Raw genomic sequence first — 17,490 nt, forward strand, 5'->3', positions numbered from 1 at the left:
CGCCAACAAAAGATGTGTGATATAAAGGCTAGAGTTTTTTGGGGAAATTCTAATATTTTGATATTTCAGCATAATTTCACCTTAATTTTGGTGGGTACTTAAAAAGAAAAATAACTCAATAATTAGGGACTTTTTAACGGTAAAGTAGAAAGTTGATTCTTCACAGGATTCTGGATGTAGTTAAACTGCAATAAGTCATTTGCAGACTTCATTTCTGGGAACATGTATATTTAGAAAATAAAGGAAATGGATCATCGGCCCTTAAAAACATCCCTTTTTTTTAAATGTCTAATTTAACCAATCTCATTACCAATATCTTTAAGTCAAATTTAGAGAATCTCAAACCTCTACATCACAAAACTCTCAGCATAACTGTCTTCTCAGTACAACATTAGATCTTCTATCTCAAAAGTTTCATCTACGGCTGTCCCCTCCATTATAGTTCCGCTCTATACCAAAAACATCATCTACAATATAAAAATAATTCAATTATTGAAAACTTTAGATTTGTAAACTACTGATATAATTGTAATAGGTGCCATATCCAACTTAGGATAAGCATCTGATTATAAATATCACGAGAACACACCCGCGAAATCGCGGTTATTTAGAGCTTGGTTGAAAGTATGTAAACTGTTATAGGATGAATTTTTGTAAAAGATTTTATGTCTGGAGAATTTCAGAAAAGGTATCAAACTGAGTCATAGGTACTTGGAGACAGGACAATTATTTTAAGTCCTCTTCCTTTTTTTCAAAGACATATAATACAAATAAAGTGTATTTGCTATTCATGAACTATCAATTCCAAGTCAAGTTCTTCTCCACGGCGTTCACTCCTATATTATATAGAGAGTCTCTATATATTATAGGATTATAATCATAGTATACATGCAGAATAGCGCGAAAATAATTATTCTGTCCCCGAGTAATTATGAAAATTATGTTTAAAGAGGGGAGTAAAGGGGGTACCTGCACGGAAGAACGCGAAATTAAATTGCCATTTCACGATGAGCGAAAACATTTAAAAATTTCTTGCACGCTGATCTTTTTATCGATTTCAAGAAACACAGTGAATAACGAACCTTTTTCACGGCTGCATGTGAAATAAAAAGTGACAAAACACGTTGCACGAACATAACCTTTTACCCTCTCTTTTAAAGTTTAAAATCGGAAGTCTTGGGTATGACTTAAAAGTCAGTCTGATGACGAAAACAATATCCAGACGCCTTTTTCTTCATTTTTCTCCCAAAATAACCCAAACTGAATAATCATAAGAATTGATGACAAATGCGACTATGCATGGTACCTATAGGACACAGAGGCATGATGATTAATTTATTGGGGAAGGAAAGAGAAGCGACACACAAAATGAGGTCTTCTCGTTTAAATGTATAGATATAAAGTAAACAATATGTTTAAGCCTATTCATGTTAATAATGACTACACATTTTATAAAAACTTAATTGATCAATTTAAACAGAGTTAAAAGTATATGTCAAGTTTGAAATGATCTCAACACTTACAGATATTTAAACTGTGCTATGGTATGAAGAGCCTTCGATATACCAAAGTCAATAAGGGAAATAACACAGGTAATTTTTTTATTTCTAAGGTACGTTATGCTGATTTCTGCAGTTGGGCCAAGTTTTGCTAGAAAATTTGAGAAACTCATGTGCAATGCTCAGAACCAAAACTCGTAAAAAGTGTTTTGAATTTGAGCTGTGTCACTTATTGTTCTAGAATTATGTCCCTTTATAACCTGGAAAATTGCACACTAATAGTGACATCAAATGCTCTCAAAAAGTATATTTGCTTAATCATAAACACGAAATATGTGAAAGTTTTGATTGATAAATACTCTTCATTAGCCACAGACAAGAATAAGTCAGTTTTAGACAAGCGTAATAAGAATAAATATGAAAATCGGAAGAAGTGGTATATTGCCAATGAGACCATTCTCCACTAGAGACCAAAAGACGTAGAAGTTAACAATAATAGCTATTGGTCACCAAATAGCCTTCAACATTATGACAAATGTAAAACAAAAAAATTCAGATGAGAAAACTTACAGCCTGATTTATATGTACAAATTTAACAATAGATGATAAAACAAATATGATATACAGCAAAAAACAACCACCCCTATATTACAGGCTCCTGACTTGGGACAAGCACATTAAAATGTAGTGGGGTTAAACATGTTTGCTGGCATCCAATCCTCCCACTAACTTAATTGGGACAGTGGTTTAACAGCATAACATTTTTATATTAAGAACAAGCTATAAGTGTTTTAACAGCATTTATAACAAGAACAAACTATAACTAGAGGCTCTTTGTCGCTCACCTTGGGTCTATATGCATATTCAACAAAGGATACTCTCCAACATTGTAGAATTAATGACAAAAATCTTGGGTTTTTTTTTATCTTATATTGCTGATCATTGAAGTCTGTTTAATTTCTCTCTATCTAATTTAGCTTTTGCTCCAAACAAATAAGAGGGTAAAAAAATTTTTCCAAATTTAAGGGCAACAACTCCTGTAAAGATCTATAGTCTACTAATTATATCAGCAAAATTTGACTTGTTAGTAGGTCTTGTCTTGCTAATCATTTTTGATTATTTAAGTTTCTATCTTTCTATTATAATTTTTATCATATAATGCAAAATGCCAAAAAAATGGTAAAATTCGTCATTAAAGGGCAATCACTCCAATAAGGAGTATTTGGACAACTTCCGCCATTCGTCTTAATTGTAGTTCTTGTCTTGCTGATCATTTTTTGTTTATATAAGTTTCTTTTTATCTATTATAAGTTATAAGATATAAAACAAAAATGCAAAAAAAATTGTACAAATCGTCATGAAAGGGCATTAACTCTAATCAGAAGGCAAATGACTATTTCATACTACCCTTCTGATCATTTTTGCAGTTTAAAGTTTCTCTCTGTCTATATAGTTTTCAATATAATAGGCAAATATGAAAAAATTCAAAACAAGAGGCTCTCAAGAGCCTGAATCGCTCATCTGTAATCTTTCATCAATGACTATTTTTGCTTTTCAATATATATTAATGAATGGCTTAAAACTTCCATTGAAATGTTCTAAGTATCTGTCATATTTTCTTCAAAATCAAGGAAATACATTTTACACAGATGTTTCATTTTAGCCACAGTAGCAATGTTTCTTGACGTACAAGAAAATAAAATACAAAATTTATACTAGATACTCTGAAACTCATTCATCCCAAGTTTGGTTTCAAAGGAGATTTTTTAAAGTAAGTAAACATTATCACTGAACTAGTATACATATTTGTTTAGGGGCCAGCTGAAGGACGCCTCCAGGTGCGAGAGTTTCTCACTGCATTGAAGACCTATTGGTGGCCTTCAGCTGTTGTCTGCTTTATGGTCGGGCTGTTGTCTCTTTGACACATTCCCCATTTCCATTCTCAATTTTAAACTAAATAAATAAATTGTGAAAAATTGATTTTAAAGGGCAATAACTCCTTAAGGGGACAATTGACAATTTTGGTCATATGAACTTATTTATAGATCTTACTTTGCTGAATATTTTTGCTGTTTACAGTTTATCTTTATCATTAATAATATTCAAGAAAATAACCAAAATCAGCAAAATTTCCTTAAAATTACCAATTAAATGGCAGCAATCCAACAATGGTTTGTTAGAATCATCTGAAAATTTCAGGGCTGACAGAGCTTGGCCTAATAAACATTTTTACCTACGTCAGATTAGCTCTAAATGCTTTGGTTTTTAAGATATAAGCCAAACATTGCATGTTACCCCTACATTCTATTTTTAGCCATGGCGACCATGTTTTTTTATGAAACAGAAAATAAAACACAAACTTTCTTCTAGACACCATTAGTATCATTCAGCTTAAGTTTGGTTGGAATTGGTTCAGTAGTTTTAAAGAAGAAGATTCTTTAAAGTAAGAAAACATGATAAACAATTTGTGTAAAATTGTCCTTAAAGGGCAATAACTCCTTAAGGAGTCAATTGACAATTTTGATCATTAAACTTGTTTGTAGATCTTACCTTGCTGAACATTTTTGCTGTTCACAGTTTATCTTTATCATTAATAATATTCAAGATAATAACCAAAAACTGTAAAATTTCCTTAAAATTACCCATTTAGTGGCAGCAACCCAACAATGGGTTATCAGATTCAACTGAAAATTTCAGGGCTGATAGAACTTCACCTAACACTTTAACCTGTCAGATTTGATCTAAATGCTTTGGTTTTTGAGATATAAGCCAAAAGCTGCATTTTACCCCTATGTTCTATTTTTAGCCATGGCGGCCATGTTATTTGACGAAACAGTAAATAAAACACAACCTTTATTCTAGATACCCTAAGCATCATTCAGCTTAAGTTTGGTTGGAATTGGTTCAGTATTTTAAGAGGAGAAGATGTTTGAAATAGTTTACACCAGACGGACGACGACAGATGACGATTGACGCCAAGTGATGACAAAGCTCACTGTTCCGAGCTAAAAACTGCAAAATTTCCTTAAAATTACCAATTCAGGGGCAGCAACCCAACAATGGGTTGTCGAATTTGTCTGAAAATTACAGGGCAAATAGATATTGACCTATTGAACAATTTTACCCTGTCAGATTTGCTATAAATGCTTTGGTTCAGTGATATAAGCCAACATGTTCATTTTACCCCAATGTTCTAGTTTTAGTCATGGAGGCCATCTTGGTTGGCGGGCTGGGTCGTTGGACTCATTTTTAAAACTAGATACCCCAATGATGATTGTGGCCAAGTTAAGGTAACTTTGGCCCAGTAGTTTCAGAGGAGAAGATTTTTGTAAAAGTAAATGACGGACAACAGACAACCAACGCATGTTGAAAGGGCTGAACTCATCAGATGGATACAAAGCATGAAAACACTAAAGACACAAACTACAGATCTGAGATTAATCCTAATTACATGTACTGAAAGCTAGTTCATAGCCAATAACTTAATAAATAAACTGCATGTTGACACAGATATGTCACCCTTTTTGTAATTTTGATACTGTAAATTCAGAAATTATTGCGTGCATTTATTATTGCGACTTTTGAAGAAAGGACAAAAATGCGAGATTTATTATCGCGATTTCAGGAAAAACTGCATTCAAGTATATGTATCAGATATCAAAATGCGAGTTCTTATTATTGCGATTATCACATAGTCGCATTATTCGCAATAATAAAAACCTCGCAATAATTTCTGAATTTACAGTAGTTTAATGCAAATGTTGAAATTAAAATGGTTATCGTTAAACGGCTTGTATAGTCCGCGGTTTTATTCTCCAAAATTGAACCTGCCAGACAGGGGTGCGGACTATAGAGTACAATAAGCAAGAAATAAAAAAAAAATTGATTTCGTGAGGTGGCTTATGTTCCGCCATGTTTGTTTTTGATATTGTAGAGGGCACTCATCATTTTTAAAACTAATAATTTTACCTTATCTATATTTATAAGTTATTTTTATTCAATATCAAATTAATTCTGATAAATTTTTAAAAAAAATGCTTTTTCACTGCATTGCTTAATATAAACTGGAATCTGCTTGAATGAAAGGGAACGAAAAGAGTAAAAAAAGTCAACTGTAAACCAGCTTACAATGTGTAAACTACAAAACGTAATCAGTTATAATAATCTGTTTACTATAAATCTTCAGGAAGTGTAACAGCCTTTCATGACATGTATAATGTCCTTTGATATTTAAATGAGTTAAGTCACATGGTACAATGAAACAGGTTTAAAGCACATGTCTTATGTTTTTGTTTTGAATGGAAAGCTGTTATACTATTCATACTTACTCCATCACGTATTTTATATAAAGAAAATAGGAGTAACATAGAGACCTAATGGGTAACTTTTTTGATTATTGGCCTAAAATTATGATATTCATAGTCAGAGTTCGTATATATCATACATTAACATACATCAAGAAAAAAATTGTTTATTTGCAAAAATGAATTTTTAAGAATTATTTTCTGAAGATTTATAGAAGTCAAACGGACTATATTCGTTCAGTTTTGGTGTTTCATACAGATGAATATGTTTTGTATTAGCTTAAGACCCTTCAAACATTAATGTGATAGATATATGAAACATTGTTTTACACAAGGATATGCATGCATGGAACTGTTTTACTTTCAAAGTTGTATTATAGTGATATCTGTTAAGTACGGATTTCGACTCTCACCGTTTTTATTTTCTTTTACATGTGCTATTCAAACTTCCAGTTTAAACATACACAGGTTTCTAAATTGTTTTTTGTGTGATTTTGACTTTAACAATCGTGAAGTGACTAGAATGAATCATTTACAAGCAGTTTCAACTTCTTTTTGATGATGGAAAATGGGTTTTTCCATGAAAATACCGCAAACGACCACACACAATTTGTGAAACTACCGCAGTTTAATTAGACATTTTCCAACATTTACAAATATTTTTTTTACCTGAAATTTAGTGGGGAGAAGGGGGTGCCGACAATGTACTAGTGCAAACATGACTGAAGGTGCAGGGCCAAATATAAACCTCCATGGAAAAGAGAAATGCTAATGCTTATATTAACTGTTGACACAGAGACATGTCTTGCCTTTCAGCATAAAATTCAGAAAAAGACAATTTGATGGACAGCAAAATTGCTTATTAAATCAGTCACTAGACCAAGATCAAGTGGGCAGGTCCTGGAAATCATGGTCGACAAACACAGAGATGGACAGACCGTTATGTAACTTTATAGAAAATATTGTTGTTTATTGTAACTTTGAATTATTTAGCAATTTTCAATGTTACGATTTTCTGCTTAAGTTACATATATATATATATATTGATAGGAACTGATAGAAATGCGACTTCATACAAAATATCATTGATTTATCACAAATAGATTCTATCAAACTGACTTAAGCAGAACAACTTAACATTGAAAATTTCTAATTAATTCAAAGCCCCTAGGACCTAGGGGCAGGGCCTCAAACTAGTCGTCAAACTAATATATGTACTGATAGTAAAGCGACTTCATACAAAATATCATTAATCTAGCACAGTTATTTCCTTTCAAACTAACTTCAGCAGAAAACTTAACAATTGTTTACGCCAGAGCCGAAACTGTCATTGTCGCCAGAAAAACAATCCCTATGTTTTACTTTCAATGACTTTTGTCACAAGAGAGGCTTTAATGCACATTTACAGATAAGACAAATCAACTGTGCAAAATTTTGTTTGGTTTAGTTTGTGCGTTCACAGAAAATTGTGGACAAAAAACACAGATGGACAAATTGAAAAATAAAGGGATCCCTCGTCCTATTGGAAGGGCCTAATAATAGTTTACACATATCTGTATTGCATGCTAAATTGAAGCTTGATACTGTCTAAATTTCAGAATTAAATTTGGTATTCCAAAGACTGATGAAAATGAGGACAGATGAACTGACATATTTAACCAACAAACCCTCCTTCCTTCCATTGGACGTGGAAATAAATTCATATTTAACACAGATGGACAAATTGAAAAATAAAGGGATCCCTCGTCCTATTGGAAGGCCCTAATTATAGTTTACACATCTCTGTATTGCATGCTCAATTGAAGCTTGATACTGTCTAAATTTCAGAATTAAATTTGGTATTCCAAAGACTGATGAAAATGAGGACAGAAGAAATGACATATTTAACCAAAAAACCCTCCTTCCTTCCATTGGACGTGGAAATAAATTCATATTTAACACTTTAATAATATACATTATTGAGTAAATAGAGAGATTGTTACTCATTTAAAGTATTATATACCCTATTTGGCAAGTTGTCCCATTACTGACCAACCTGGAAGACTTTGCTTTAAAGTTAGGAGACAATGAGTGAATTAATTACAAAAGATGCTTACCATGAAACAACCTTCCATTTCCATCATCTTAAATTGTCTAGTCTTGCCTGCCACAGTGTTTTGTCTAGTGTGGCTCATTACAAACACTGAACTGGAAGCCTGAAAACAATGATTCAAACAGTCAGTAAATATTGACACAAATAATGAAATTATTCTATTATTATACAATTGGAGACAATTCTTTAATTTCCAACACTCTGTAAAAGGTTGGAACCAAACCCCATATATGGTGACAATATTTGTATAGTGATTTCCTTAACCTCCTACAGCTGATTAAAATTATCCCTCTGTAATGAGATATATTTGTTGAGCCTGTATTTAAGCAGACGAACTGATGACTATATATATTACATGTATAACGCTTTTCATTGTGAAAATCAAATAATCCTGGAGTAATATTCTTTACTCACAAAAGATTTAGTAAAGTTTTAAGCAATGATCATAAATTGTTTTTGAGATACAGCGCGACATGTGAAAAAAAACACACACCTGTTTTAGTTATTAAGTCCTGTAACTCAAAAAGTTTTAATCTTATTTTCACCAAAAAGTATACAGATCGTTTGACCATCATAAGAAACAATTGTGTTAAGTTTCATGAAATTTGGATAAGTTGTTCTCAAGTTACGGTGCGACATGTTTACGCTGGACAGACAGACGGACAGACGACATTTGTATACCATAATACGTCCCGTCAAAATTTTGACGGGGGCATATAAAAAAGAATCATGCAAATGATCGCTCTGCCATAAAAATCCAATTTTCCAAATTGAGAGAGAAACATTAAGATAGGACATAGGACCAAAGAGGCTCCCGTCTTGGGACAGGCACATTAAAATAATATAAGAGTTACCACACTATTGTCATAGCACACTGTGGACAGTAAGCTAGCAAATGCCCTTAAAGTGCTTTGAGATGCACCAACATTGTACTTGAAGAATGAAAATATGATGAGTACACTAGTACACAAAACAAAATGTACATGAAAGGAGAAGGGGCATTAAGACCCGGTTTTGCCCCAAAAAAACTATTCAAATTTACACGTTTGGGAATGCATAAAATCAAGAAATATAAATGAATTTAATATACACAAGATTTTTGATGTTATGACGTCACATTTTATGAAAACAAAGAAAACTGCTAACTTTGTGCAGTTTTCCGTCAATATTTCCTTTAAAGAAACATCATGCGCAGGCAAAAAACAACCAAATTATTTTAGAGAAAGCTTTATCATAACCATTGACATATATTCTAATCAAATATAAAGTTGTTTCTTGGATAGATATAAGATATGTGGTACGAGTTCAAATGAGATGCACACATATTGATGTAAAACAAGGAAAATCAAGAAATTGTACAAAATATATACATTTAGTCTGAGACTACTATAACACATGTGTTACGGTAGGTCTTTTCATCACCGAACACCACCGCACACCGCCGAACACATTAAAATACCATCTAACACACATTAATATATTGTTTTCATCTTTATTTATATATTTGACGAATTCTGAACAAGAATGAATATGTTTATACATATTATACACAAATTAATAAGAAATGATAACAAGAGAACCAAAAAGAACAGTCTTGCAGGCTGTTGTCAGAACAGTACACTTTCAACAGTTTTTTAAATATAATTATTGGGATAATTTCACATTAAATAAAATGTTTTAACTTATTTGAACAATTTATTTCTAATTATTGAAAAGTGAAGACCATAAGATAATATACAAGGAAATACAGACAATGTAAATCCGGAAAAAAATATTGCTGGATCCAGAAGCGTTTTTTTTTTAATTTATTTTGATTCTCAACTTAAAACATTAATTATCACTAATGCACATAAAAATGAAAAACATGACCATAGGATTAAATTTTACGCAATTTAATTGATTTTATTGTGTAACATTACTATTTTTCTTAAGGGTTAGAGGTCTTTTTGGGTGTTCGGTGGTGTTCGGGGGTGTTCGGTGGTGAAAAGACCAACCCCATATGTTATAGTATTCTCAGATGTAGTTTGTTGGCATGGTACAACGTGTAACTCAGTAAATGTTGAATTTGTTAAAATTATTTTCACTTTTAAATTTGTACACCTTAACAAATAATTAAGTTTCCTGCATTTTGAGTTGCAGAATAGCTGAAATTTTTATCTCGTCTTGTGCAAGATTATTTACTTTCAGTAGAGTGAAAAGTAAATAGGCAGGACAGAGATTACAACTAAAAAAAAATGCAGGACAAAATTTTTCATCCTAGCCCCATAAAAATCAAATGGCAGCTCCCGTAGAACCTTTAGCTGATCTTTAAACTTTTAAGATGAACATTAAAGAGGGGGGTAGGATCTTAAACGGGACTCCGGGATCGGGTCTATTGATCCTTTCGGATTTCGAATTTCGGGATGTCGGGATTTATAATTTTTTTTTAAATTAGGGACCTCGGGATTCCATGTTTTTTAGCCCAGGATTTCGGGATCAGGACCCCTCCTACCCCCCTCATTAATTTTATAAAAATAAACAAAGTTGTCAAAACATTGGATGTTGCAATGGTAAAATGTTCCCTTTCATTTAATAAACTCACTGTAACTATGTATTTGTCACTGAATCTTCGTCATAAGCCTTTTTATCTAGGGGCAAAAGATATAACATCTTTCTCGTATGTCATGAAATACAATATGGACGACGTTTAAAGCGCGCGAAACAGGACAGCCCGGGGCTAGATTTGACCAAAAATTTTATTAAATATCATTCATTGATTTTAACCAATAATAAAAAATACAAAATCAATCATTTTTGCTCACACAATTTTTTTTATATTTTTTTAAATCGTTTCTTTCTTCTTTTTTTTCATCGTAAAAAAATATAATTTAGATTTGACCTTGAACTGTGCACACAGCTCACCTGTCCTATGCAGTTGTCGTTGTTAAGAAATCGCAATTTATCCAGGGACAACCTTCTTTGGTCTATGGACATTGGTTAATTGTTCCTTCAGCCATGAGGGACAAGCTATAGGCGAGCGTAAAATGGGGGTAACCGACCATTTATCATTTTAAGGGCATGGGTTTGTTTTGAATAATTATTTCTTGACGGAGAGAAAAAAAATGCAGAAGGGATGCATTTCCATCGAAAATTACGGAAATAATGAATTCAACATCTAGCTTAAATAAATTTGTTCCTGTGTTATTAAAAAAAAATCGAAAAAAATGTGTGTCCCAAGATACAAAACCATGCACCCCATATATAAAAGACAGTGGCGTAGCTAGGCCATTTTTAAGTGTACGCCCGAATCTCATCGAGGGGTTCGAGGTCCCCTAAGCTGGTCCAGGGCAGGAGACCTTCTGGTAGGTCGCGAAACCCCCCGGAATTTCACGCGTTATTGAGAAAAAGATACCAATATCTGTCATGAAAAACTCATATCAATAGCAACGTACTTGATCGGATATAAGAACAAAACATTATGATAAAAGAGATGATTTCAGCTTCCAATTGTGAACTTTTCTTTTCTATGTAGCAACATTCCAGCAGCACCTGCATATGGATTATAAACCTCACAGTTGATACTTCTACTTCTACCAATACGCGGCCACCATCAATAAGTTGATTATTTTGCCACTTTTTGGATGCTCATTTAAAATTTAGACAAAAAAAAATAAATATTGAATTGATTTGAATTGAATTTGTGCTTTACATCATATATACAGTGAATTTAACAACATCAAAACAAAAACCTGAGCAACATAGCCCACCAAAAACTGGGGGTGATCTCAGGTATTCCGAAAGGGTAAGCAAATTCTGCTCCACGTGTGGCACCCGTCGTGTTGCTGATATATGTACAAAGCCGGTGATAAATCTAATTCAGTAGGTCACGAGGAAAAGAGGACGGGATTGTGGTAATATCAAAATTTGAACATATCCGTCGTCATTAGCAATCAGTGAAACAGATATTCCATAACTGTCAACCTACTCGTGATGTCGACCGTAAAATTTTCGATAAGACATTCCAGAGCTTGCATTTCCTATCATTATTTCCTTGATAGATGATTGCTGCTTAGAAGGAAGCTACTGGACCAAGTGAAGTGTTCCAAGTGGTGAAGTTGAAATAATTCCTTCGAAAATTTTACGGTCGACATCACGAGTAGGTTTACCGTTATGGAATATCTGTTTCACTGATTGCTAATGACGACGGATATGTTCAAATTTTGATATTACCACAATCCCGTCCTCTTTTCCTCGAGTGTGACCTACTGAATTAGACTTATCACCGGGTTTGTACATATATCAGCAACACGACGGGTGCCACACGTGGAGCAGAATTTGCTTACCCTTTCGGAATACCTGAGATCACCACCAGTTTTTGGTGGGCTATGTTGCTCAGGTTTTTATTTTGATGTTGTGTTTTGTATACTGTTGTTTGCCTTTTCGAAGTTTTTGTTTTTTGCCATGGTATTGTCAGTTTGTTTTAAACTGATGAGTTTGTATCCCTTTGGTATCTTTCACTTCTCTTTTAGAGTCTAATTTGGTTTTTTTCATGTTAAATTTATCACTGTTGTGCTGATTTGGAATCTAATGTACATTTAATTAAGAGAAAAATGTCCAAACCAGTTGCTTTAAAATATGTCTAAAAGGAGATGTGGGGTAAACAACCAATCAACAAAAAAATCTAAACTTTAAATAGATAGTAAAAAATCAAGTCTCAAGTCCTCAAAATTGAAAGATTGAAAAAAAAACGTGCGAGGTCACTGACCGCATTTCATTTCTGATACGCACGAGGATAAAAGCTTATGTGAACGGTTAATGCCAGTCACCACTTATACAAAAAGTAGTGCTGCATATACCTACGCGTATTATGATATACAATAGTATAGGTGCCTGCAGGTCACACCATAATTTATCTGTACCAAATGTGCCTGCAGGTCACACAGTCTGACCAAAATTTATCTGTACCATAGGTGCCTGCAGATCACATCACTTAAAATCTGCAACAAAGCCTATCATTTGAGTTTGCAGGTCACACTGCTAATTATCTATAACATAGCCTATAATATGTGCCTGTAGATCACATCTACATAGATCTGCACTAAATGCTATTAAAGGTGACTGCAGGTCATACTTTCGTTTATATATCTGTATGGTAGGTGCCTGCAGGGCACATCACTATAGATTTGCACCATACATATAAAAGGAAGATGTGGTATGATTGCCAATGAGACAACTCTCCACAATAGACCCAATGACACAGACATTAACAACTATAGGTCCCCTTACGGCCTTTAACAATGAGCAAAGCCCATACCGCATAGTCAGCTATATAAATGGCTTAATTAAAGTACAAAATAATAAACGAAAAACAAATATGTAACAAAGCAGCAAATGACAACCACTGAGTTACCGGTTCCTGACTTGGGACAGGCACATACAGAATGTGGCGGGGTTAAACTAGTTTGAAGGCGCCAACCCTCCCTTAACCGGGGACCGTGGTGTAACAGAAGAACATAAGAACAAAATATAAAAATCAGTTGTATAAGGCTTAACTCATCAAATGGATACGAATAAAAATACATCTAGACTAACAAAACACAAAGTGGACGTGGATGGGTACTTGTACTTGTGCGAATAACAAAAAAAAAACACTACAGAAAAAAAGTACAGATCTGTGAGTACTCGCAGTTAGCATAGGTTATTTCACTTATGATCTACACCAAAGCCTATCATTAGAGTCTGCAGGTCACACTGCTATTTATCAGTATCATAACTTATCATAAATGCTTGCAGGTCACATCGCCATAGATCAAAGCCTATCATGGGTGCCTGCAGTTCTCACAGCTTTTTATCTGTACCATAGCCCATCGTAGGTGTCTGCAGGTCACATCACTATAGATCTGCACTATAGTCTATCATGGGTGCCTGCTTATTTATCTGTACCATAGACTATAATAGGTGCTGCTGCAGGTCACACCACCATAGATCTGCACTATAGCCTATCATGGGTGCCTGCATGTCACACTGCTATTTATCTGTATCTTAGTCTATTATAGGTGCCTGTCGGTCACTTCACTACAGATCTGCACTATAGCCTATCATAGGTGCCTGTAGGTCATACAACTTGTCATTTGCAAAATAGTCTATCATAGGTGCCTGTAGGTCACACTGCTATTTATTTGTATCATAGCCTATTATAGGTCCCTGCTGGTCACATCAACATATATCTGCACCAAATCCTATCATAGGTGCCTTCAGGTCCCACAGCGTTTTATCTGTACCATAGTCTATAGGTGAATGCAGGTCATACAACGTTTTATGTGTACCGTAGACTATCATTGATGCCTGCAGTTCACACTGATATCTATCTGTTCTATAGTCTTTCTTGAGTGCCTGCAGGTTACATTACCATAGATCTGTATCATAGTCTATCATAGGTGCCTGCAGGCCATACAATATTTTATTTGTACCATAGCCTAGCATATGTGCCTTCATGTCACATCACCACAGATATGTACCATAGTCTATCATGGGTCTATCATATGTGCTTGTAGGTCATTCACTATAGATCTGCACCATAGTTTATCATAGATGGCTACAGGTCACATCGTCACATGTCTGTATCTAAGCCTTTCATAGGAGCCTGCAGTTCATACTGCTATTTATGTATACCATGATAGCTTATCATAGGTGCCCGTAGGTTACACAGCTTTTTTTATTTACAATATTCCATCATAGGTGACTGCAGGTTTATCATAAGTGCCTCTATGTCACACAGCTTTTTGTATGTACCATATCCAATCATAGGTGCCTGAAGGTCACACCATTTTTTTATGTATCGTATCCTATCAGAGTGCCTGCAGGTTTCTTATAGGTACCTGCAGGTTACACCAACATTTATCTGTACTATCATTGCCTCAATTTTATCATCATAGATACTAGGATTGAAATTTTGCATTTGCGCCAGAAGACTCATCAGTAACGTTCGAATCCAAAAAGTTTAAAAGGCCAAATGAAGTAAGAAGTTGAAGAGCGTTGAGGACCAAAAATACAGCTAAGGTTATCTATTCCTGAGGTAGAAAAGCTTTAGTATTTCAAAAATTCAAAGTTTTGTAAACAGTTAAATTATAATTATGACCATATCAATGATAATTCATGTCAACACAAAAGTGGTGACTACTGGGCTGTTGATACGCTCGGGGAATAAAAACAACCGGCAGTGGCATCGACCCATCTATGTAGCATAGCCTATCATATGTGCCTGTAGGTCACACTGATATTTATCTATACTTTTGTGGATTACAGGAGCCTGCAGATACAATCACCATATAGATCTGTATCATAGGTGCATCACGGTTGAATCCTATAATACTATATGGATAAATAGCATGGTGACTTAATTACAGGCACCTATGATAAGAAAAAACAAACAGAGTGACCTACAGACACCTATAATATGATCGGGAAAATAACATGGTGACCTACAGGCACCCTAAAAGGATATGTAAAATAACAGGATGACTTACAAGCCCCTTTAATATGATATGGATAATTTTAGTACAGATCAATAGCAGGGTGACCTACAAGCACCTCAGATAATTATGGTACAGATCAATAGTAGGGTGACCTACAGGCAACTTAGATAATTATGGTACAGATCAACAGCAGGGTGAACTACAGGCAACTCAGATAACTATGGTACAGATCAATAACAGGGTGACCTACATGCACCTCAGAGAATTATGGTACAGAACGATAACCAGTAAACTATCATTTGAAGAGCAGAAAGACATCTGCATTTTTAGTGCATGTTATGCAACGAACAAAGTAATTCTAGTATTTAGTGTCAACTGCATTATGCTTGGGCGGATGTTACAAACTTTAACATGTTCCACATTTATGAAGATGCAGGTACTGTGATGCTGTTATCTGGTTGCTTCATCAATGTGCCAGGAAGTAACACTGATCATGTACATGTTAACCCGTCATATTTATCAGTATAAAACACAGAACAAAAAAGTTGTTTGGATCGGGCTATACAAGAGCCTTGATATAGTGTAATTGTACAAATGCAAATGTAGTTCAAAATCTAGTTATAATCATTAATTAAAAAAATTAAAAGATCTGACACCCCACTGTACTAGTCATGCCCCGAACAGTTCGATCAAAACCTTGGTGGACCTCCTACGACACCAATTAGTAATTAAATATTCAACAAATTAGTTTATGACTTTCATGTACGTGTCGCTTAGACCCCTGCCATGTCCCAAAAAGTAAAGTAGCAAAAATAAGGAACGCCGAGGAAAATTCTAAACGGAAGGCCCTAAGCAAATGGCAAAATCAAAAGCTCGAACACATCAAACGAACGAATAACAACTATCATATTCCTGACTCGATACTGGCATTTCTTATGTAGAAAATGGTGGATTAAACCTGGTTCTATTGCTAGCTAAACCTCTAACGTGTATGAAAGTCGTATAAAACTCATTTATAAATTGACAATGAGGTGTGAACAAAACAAACAGACATACTAGGTAAAAATGTGTTATAATCTTAATTACTATAAAAACAAACAAATATGTCAACAAAGAAAAACAAAAAGGCATATTGACAAAGCACATCAACAAAAACGAAAGACAAAAATACACAAATTTACCATAGCACAATAACACAATAACGGGATATATAAACCGAGTCACGTCAAATGAATATTACCAAAAATAGACTAAAAAGTAAAAGTACTAATTTACAAAGACAAATAAAAGAATTCTATAACACGTTATTATTAATAAGATAATAAACAACGTCAGTACCTAGAATCTATACTTCAAAACCATCGTGTATTATTTGTGAAGTTGATACTTTATATATATATTAATCAACAAGGTCTTGGTATCTTCCGATGAACATTATTTTAGAAAAAGGACGAGGCGTTCTTTGACATACCCCAATGTTAATACACTACTATATAAAGAAAGAAATATTATAAATATTTATTAAAATTAATCATTACAAAGAAAAGGATTCCAAATTGTACGTCGTTGGAGATTCAAATTTTAAATGACGAAGTGGAGAAGAAAAAAATCTTTACTATTTAGTAGATTAAACGACAGAACAAACAGTGCCAAAAAGAGAGTAAGAAAGGCTAACTGCAGAGACAGATTTTGTAGGAGAGGACAGGGCCTCACCCCCTATGGAGCTACATATATAGCATTGTGTATAGACTTTTAGCATTGTTGGTGCTATGTAAATGTGACCTGCAGTCACCTATCATTTTGCGTGCTATGACTGTAAATGGTATTATAAATATTTTCAATAAACAGTCATTTTCAACGTAATACAAAGAGGATAATCAAAAGATAAAACTGAATGTCTGAAACCTTAAGTTAACTAAAGATTAAAAGACAAAAATGCATATTATAGAGACTGACAGACTTTCTGATGTTAAGCACCAACTTATTCACTTGGCATATAATAACATCGTCGATTTTAATCTCAATTTTTTGCCAGAATTTATATTACTTGTAAATCACAGACTATTCTATCGGATAATCAAGAAACCTTGCACTTCAATGCAATGAAATTATTGCAAATTATTTTACCGCACATACATGCT

General features: G+C 34.0%; 1 long non-coding RNA gene across 1 annotated transcript; it reads right to left on the bottom strand.

Moving 5' to 3' along the window:
- Positions 1 to 362: 362 nt before the first annotated feature.
- Positions 363 to 10,579, bottom strand: LOC127735110 (uncharacterized). The gene is made up of 3 exons (XR_007998065.1): positions 10,477 to 10,579; positions 7,900 to 7,998; positions 363 to 467 (listed from the first exon to the last, which is right to left on the bottom strand). It is a non-coding gene; the product is annotated as an uncharacterized LOC127735110 (long non-coding RNA).
- Between the last annotated feature and the right edge of the window lie 6,911 nt (positions 10,580 to 17,490).

This window comes from Mytilus californianus, unplaced genomic scaffold (genome assembly GCF_021869535.1).
Source record: "Mytilus californianus isolate M0D057914Y unplaced genomic scaffold, xbMytCali1.0.p SCAF_3, whole genome shotgun sequence".
In the NCBI taxonomy this organism is placed as follows: domain Eukaryota; kingdom Metazoa; phylum Mollusca; class Bivalvia; order Mytilida; family Mytilidae; genus Mytilus; species Mytilus californianus.